Below are 7,387 nucleotides of genomic sequence, written 5' to 3' on the forward strand. Positions count from 1 at the left end.
AAGGTACATGCTATTGTTCTTTTTAACTTGGAAAACATATGTGTTTATTAGGTTTTATAATTATTTCTTTCCAACCCCATGTTTTCTCTACCACAGTGAAGAAGTGAATCAAGACGTTTAAAGAAGATAAGACTTACAAAAAAGACAAAGAACTAGCGTCATAATTGAAACATTTGTATTAGAGTCAAGGCCAAACATTTAGTAGTTATTAGATGAAATATATGCAAAATTTGGTGACCAGTATGATGTGGCAAACAGATTACTTGGGCTCAGAGCTCACTGAGGAATTTTTTCTTATATATCTTTGAAATATACCCAAATAATCTGTTGAAACCCATGGATTTATTTATTTTTCTTTATTCTGTTGACTTCAACCTCTTTTTAAATTGTTGCTTAGTCGTGTCCAAGTCTTTGTGACCCCATGGACTGTAGCCCATCAGGCTCCTCTGTCCATGGGATTTCCCAGGCAAGAATACTGGAGTGGGTTGCCATTTCCATCTCTGGAGGCACATGCTATTGTTTGTGTTAAATATTATTTTGGCTTTGACTTTGTTTAACCTTTGTCATACAAATAAAAATATAGTTAATTTGAACTAATTGCCAAATTACAGTAATGAAGAAATTGTCAGTGTGATCACGCACCTAAAGCCAGACATCCTGGAATGTGGAGTCAAGTGGGCCTTAGAAAGCATTACTATGAACAAAGCTAGTGGAGGTGATGGAATTCCAGTTGAGCTATTTCAAATCTTGAAAGATGATGCTGTGAAAATGCTGCACTCAATATGCCAGCAAATTTGGAAAACTCAGGAGTGGCCACAGGACTGGAAAAGGTCAGTTTTCATTCCAGTTCCAAAGAAAGGCAATACCAAAGAATGCTCAAACTACCGCAAAATTGCACTCATCTCACATGCTAGTAAAGTAATGCTCAAAATTCTCCAAGCCAGGCTTCAGCAATACATGAACTGTGAACTTCCAGATGTTCAAGCTGGTTTTAGAAAAGGCAGAGAAACCACAGATCAAATTGCCAACATCCTCTGGATCAAGGAAAAAGCAAGAGAGTTCCAGAAAAACATCTATTTCTGCTTTATTGACTATGCCAAAGCTTTTGACTGTGTGGATCACAATAAACTGTGGAAAATTCTGAAAAAGATGGGAATACCAGACCACTTCACCTGCCTCTTCAGAAACCTATATGCAGGTCAGGAAGCAACAGTTAGAACTGGACGTGGAACAACAGACTGGTTCCAAATAGGAAAAGGAGTACGTCAAGGCTGTATACTGTCACCCTGCTTATTTAACTTATATGCAGAGTACATCATGAGAAACCCTGGATGGGAAGAAACACAAGCTGGAATCAAGATTGCCAGGAGAAATATCAATAACCTCAGATATGCAGAAGACACTACCCTTATGGCACAAAGTGAAGAGGAACTAAAGACTCTCTTGATGAAAGTGAAAGAGGAGAGTGAAACAGTTGGCTTAAAGCTCAACATTCAGAAAACGAAGATCATGGCATCTGGTCCCATCACTTCATGGGAAATAGATAGGGAAACAGTGGAAACAGTGTCAGACTTTATTTTGGGGGGCTCCAAAATCACTGCAGATGGTGACTGCAGCCATGAAATTAAAAGATGCTTACTCCTTGGAAGAAAAGCTATGACCAACCTAGACAGCATATTAAAAAGCAGAGACATTACTTTGCCAACAAAGGTCAGTCTAGTCAAGGCTATGGTTTTTCCAGTAGTCATGTATGGATGTGAGAGTTGGATTATGAAGAAAGCTGAGTGCCAAAGAATTGATGCTTTTGAACTGTGGTGTTGGAGAAGACTCTTGAGAGTCCCTTGGACTGCAAGGAAGTCCAACTAGTCCATTCTAAAGGAGATCAGTCCTGGGTGTTCTTTGGAAGGACTGATGCTAAAGCTGAAACTCCAATACTTTGGCCACCTCATGCGAAGAGTTGACTCATTGGAAAAGACTCTGATGCTGGGAGGGATTGGGGGCAGGAAGAAAAGGGGACGACAGAGGATGAGATGGCTGGATGGCATCACCCACTCGCTGGACATGAGTTTGAGTAAACTCCGGGAGTTGGTGATGGACAGGGAGGCCTGGCGTGCTGTGATTCATGGGGTCGCAAAGAATCAGACACGATTGAGCGACTGAACTGAACTGAACTGAACAATTTCATATTGATTCTATAAAATATATACAAAATGAAAATAGAGGAAGTGATCATCTCATTACATAGTAAAAGCCCAATGTACTATCTTAGTAAATAGGTTTTACCTCCTAGTTCCAAGTGGTAAGTCTATGTTTTACTGCATCTCGCTCCTGAGACCTCTCCTTAAGGCTCCAATCTTTATTAACCTCAGTACAATACATTTTTATTTGAGTATCATCTTGCAACACAATCATCTCCCATAAAATGTTTCTAATCCTGATATTTCTATGAATAATACCATAATTTGGTCTCATGCTTCTAACATTAGAAAAAATTAGAAGTAATTTTGCTTTTTTCAGTACTTAATCCTGTATCTGTCACCTGTTTTTTTTTTTTGTGTGTGTGTATATGTATACACACACACACATATGGGGGTGGGGTTTGCAAATGATGGAGTTTGAATTGGATTGGAGCTAATGGGACTGAGGGCTTCCCAGGTCATACTAGTGATAAAGAATATGCATGCCAATGCGGGAAATGTAAGAAATGCAGGTTCCATCCCTGGGCTGGGAAGATCCCCTGAAGAATGGAATGGTACCCACTCCAGCATTCTTGCCAGGAGAATCCCATGGACAGAGGAGCCTGGTGGGGTACAGTCCATGAGGTCACGAAGAGTTGCCTGAGCAGCAGAGCTAACGGGGTTGAAACTCCACCTAGTTTAAGGAAAAAGGGGAATTTGCTGGAAAGATCCAGTGGTAGTTCACAGAATCAACGAAAGTGGTACGGGCACTAGAACAGGTCTCGGAACCTCCGGAATTGGAACCAGCAAACTAGTGCCGCTAGAATGCGCTCTTTCTATCTAGATGGTAGCTAGATTTTTCTATCTAGATGGTAGCTAGATTTTCTATTTTTCACAAGGCGGGGGCACCAGTGAGAGACTTGATGCCACATGCCTACAGCTCAATGAGCATAAAGAAAAGCTGTTCGGCCTCCGTTTTAAATTTAGCCAGTCTCAGCAAGGCATTCTTATTAATTTCTGTCCAGCCTGGGCCACGTGCCTATTCCTTGGACCAATCACTGGGGCCAGTGGATGTTGTACTATATTTGGGGTTGGCAAACATAGTACAACATCTTACTGCAAGGAACCTACAAGGTTTGGGAGGGTTCTCACTCTCTCTCAGGCATTCATAACCTTCTAATATGACCCTTACGATTCCCTAATACAGTTCCTGTATCTTGCAGATATCACCATCCTTCAAGCACAACATGTCATGTTCATTTATATCCCAGCCTTTTCTTAGAATCACAGAATCTCAAAAATGAAAAGTCTCTATATAGGCATTAGTTCATTTTAGCTTCTTGACCTTAGGGAGATTAGAGGTGAATATTTGGGAATTAAATCAAAAGTATAAATGAAGAGAAGGGAGGTGAGGTAGATAGAAATGGATGGGATGGGGCATGCAAAATATAAGGTTTTGTCCATGTGACAAAACCATTCTATCCCAGGTGTGTGGGATACAGTGAAGACTACTGGGGGAATTGGACTTTGGGAGAGGAAGGGATAGAGAGAATGTGGGATGGGCTCGAGGAAGAGGTTTTTCATTTTTCTTTTGGCTTGCAGGATTTTAGTTCCCTGACCAGGGATTGAACCTGGGTGGGCCATGGCAGGGAAAGGGCCAAGTCCTAACCACTGGACCACCAGGGAACTCCCCAGGAAGAGCCCACCTAGGAAAACTGTGCACAAGATGAAGAAACAAAAGCCAAGTGAGTAAGAGGGGAAAGGGATGGAAGGAAGGAGACAAGGCAGCTTCTCCAGTCTGCCATCCATCCCATGTTTTTGTTAGCATAATTCTATTCCAATAGAGCTTGTATATAGGGTATGATTATGATCTGGTTTACGGTGGTAAAAAAAAATCCAATTATTTTACATGTTAAACTGGGAGTGATTATTTGTAATAGTAATCATCTGGGCACCAGGGTTTATAACAAGCCAAGATCTGTTTCTGTGCAGCTGCCACCCACTGGTTTTGGCTCTAACCCTTGTGATCATGCAGAATAAGCCTACTTCCTTTACATCTGGCAAACATTCAGATATTTGAAAACAATTATCATGGAGTCCCTGAGTCATCCCTCTTTCAGACTAAACATTATCAGCTTTTTAACCTTTTCTCATAGAATATAATTAGAAATACCTTGCTGCTGAATTCACTCCAGGTAGCTTCTTACCAGGGCAGAGAAGAGTGGGTTTACTGCTTCCTTTATGATAGATAATAAGCATCTAAAACAGCAGCCTAAAATCACATTAATAATTTTAGTAGGTACCCTGTGTATGAAATGTAAACTAATTCTCAATGAAAACTCCAGGTCCTTTCCACTTGTGCTGCTTCTGACCTAGGTCTCATCTCTCCTGTTTTCATTCATTTATTGGAGGACTTTATTGAAGACATCTCATTAATTAAATACATTTTGTTAATGAGGAACCACTGTGGGCTTGGCAGAGGGAGTGGGAAAGATTTATCACTACTAGGATCCTCTCCCCGGAGAAGGCAATGGCACCCTACTCCAGTACTCTTGCCTGGAGAATCCCAGGGACAGGGGATCCTGGTGGGCTGCCGTCTCTGCGATCGCACAGAGTTGGACATGACTGAAGCGACTTAGCAGCAGCAGCAGGATCCTCTCCCATTGCTGTGACCCAGGGAAACGGGATGGCAGGACCCAGGGTTAGGACTGAGAGGGAGATAAACAAAACATCTAGGCGGCGAAATTTAAGGAGGCACTCACTTTTGGGTTTGTGCAAGTTCGGGACTAATAGTGTAGTATTCTGGATGGAGTTCTTAGCCAGTTCCCCTCTCCAGTTGATCACTTTGGTTAATCTGAGAACATAGATGGGATAGTTAGTTCAGGTGTTGGTCATTTTAACTACAAAGTTTTAGACTTAGTACTTTTATATTGCGCACAAACAGACATGCATATACTCTTATTTAATGTACCCTGGGGAAAACGACAGTCATATATGGTCAGCATGAGGGAGATCAGAATACAAGACTGAGGTCTTTCCTAGGTCTTTGCATGACAATAAGAGAGAAAAGAGACGCATATAAATCCAAGCCTTGCTCCCGGTTTGGAGGTGTTTATCCTCAGGGGTTCCTTTGGGCTGTGGATCCTTGATATCCCTGTCCAAATTTTTCTTTAAAATTATTGCCTGGATCTAGATTCTCCCATCCTGCAGAGCTACAGCTCAGAACATTAAGTGACTCCCCGATGACCAGCACTTACATAGGAAATTTGGAGAAAATAAAGAACTTTGCTATGATTATATAACTAAGCCTCAGACATAAAAGGAGGCTAAGTCAAAAGGGAATGCCCTAACAGAGAGCATTAAAACCCTTTCCAGGAAAACAAAGAGAAGGAGAGCACAGGCAAAGGCGAGTTGAATGCATACCTCCTCCCTCAGGTTAGGTTGCCTTGTCTAGCTTAAACCAAATCTATTTGAGGAACTTCCCATTTTAGTCTCCTCAGTGAAAGGGGACCAAGAAGATGAATACAACAGGGTTCCTAATGCAGGACTCAATCTAAGGCTCATTCAATTATGAAGAGATACCCTAACTTTTATAATAAATGTAAATGCAAAATCTCAGGAGTGTTCTTACTTCTGATTGAGGAGGAAGAGAGTCAGGAGGCATCACAGAGAGGGGGAGGAGCCATTTTTAACTTCACTTTCAGAATATAATGATATACTTTTAATTTTAAATGCTTTTCTTGCTCCTTCTGAAACCTTTAAAGACCCAGAATGAGAAAACATAAAGTGAGAGTCTATCTCGTGCTTCTGGCCCCTAGAAGAGACAACTGTCAACAGTTTGATGTGTATCTATCCAACACTCCAGTGTCTTTAAAATGTGTTATTATATACATGTTAGTCAGGGTTCTCCAGAGAAGTAAACCAATAATGTGTATGTGTGTCCTTATATCTATATCTTTATCTGTATCACCTATCTATATAATACAAATGAGAGTGAGACAGAGAGAGAGTAAGGAACTGGCTCACATCATTATAAAATGTCCTAAGATCTGCAGTTGGCAAGCTGGAGACCCAGGAGAGCTGATGATATAGTTCCAGTGCAAGTCCAAAGGATTGCGACCCAGGAGAGCTGATGGTGTAAGTTCCAATCCAGAAGCTGGCAGGCTAGAGACCCAAGGAGACTTGATGTTTCAGTTTAAGTCCAAAGGCAAGAAAAGACCAAAGTCTCAGCTCCAAGGCTGTCGGGCAGAATGAGTTTCCTCTTACTTAGCCTTTTTGTTCTATTTAGGTCTTCAAGTGATCGGGCGAGGTACACTCACATTCAGTTCGGTTCAGTTCAGTCGCTCAGTCGTGTCCGACTCTTTGCGACCCCATGAATTGCAGAACGCCAGGCCTCACATTAGGGAGGGCTATCTGCTTAACTTAGTCTATCAATTCAAATGTTAATCTCATCCAGAAACACCCTCACAGACACAAACAGAATAATGTTTGGCCAAATATCTGGGTTTCCTGTGGCCCAGTAAAGGTGATACATAAAATTGCTGCATATATTTATTATATAAAATAAATGGCTCAAAGCATATGAATTGGCCTCCAACCTATATTGACATCAAGAATGTGGGCTTCAGGGTCAGAGGGCCTGGGTTTGAGTTGTAAACCTGATAAGTCACCAAATGGATCTGAATTTGTTTCCTTATTTGAACAGAAATTCTGTTTCCTTATTCTGTTTCCTTCACTTATGAAAGTGAAGTTGCTCAGTCGCGACCGACTCTTTGTGACTCCATGGACTGTAGCCTACCAGGCTTCTCTGTTCGTGGAATTTTCCAGGCAAGAATACTGGAGTGGGTTGCCAGACTAACCTAATAACATGATATAACTTACAGAGTCGTGACGGAAGTTAAACAAAGCGTTGCAAATAAATTGCCTAGTGGAGAATAAGCCCACTGTTAAATCCTCAACAATATAATAGTATCTAAAAGTTATATGCCATTCAGTATAGTCCAATTTCTAAATGGTATAGTACTAATTGATTCCTCAAAAACATGCTATAAAGTCAGTACTATTATTATTGCCATTTTACAGATGGAGAAACTGAGGCACATGAAAGTTAAATAACCCGCCCGAGACCTTGAGCAAAGTAGTGCACCCAGCGGTTAGTGGTAGACATGTTAGCTCTGGAGTTCGTGCTCGAACCACTTTCTTTACTGCCT

The 7,387-nt window shown here is 41.3% G+C and overlaps 1 non-coding gene across 1 annotated transcript; it reads right to left on the reverse strand.

Moving 5' to 3' along the window:
- Positions 1-3,787: 3,787 nt before the first annotated feature.
- On the reverse strand, positions 3,788-3,863 carry TRNAE-UUC. Its single transcript has one exon. It is a non-coding gene; the product is annotated as a tRNA-Glu (tRNA).
- Between the last annotated feature and the right edge of the window lie 3,524 nt (positions 3,864-7,387).

The sequence above is a fragment of the Oryx dammah genome, unplaced genomic scaffold (genome assembly GCF_014754425.2).
Source record: "Oryx dammah isolate SB20612 unplaced genomic scaffold, SCBI_Odam_1.1 HiC_scaffold_21, whole genome shotgun sequence".
Taxonomy (NCBI): domain Eukaryota; kingdom Metazoa; phylum Chordata; class Mammalia; order Artiodactyla; family Bovidae; genus Oryx; species Oryx dammah.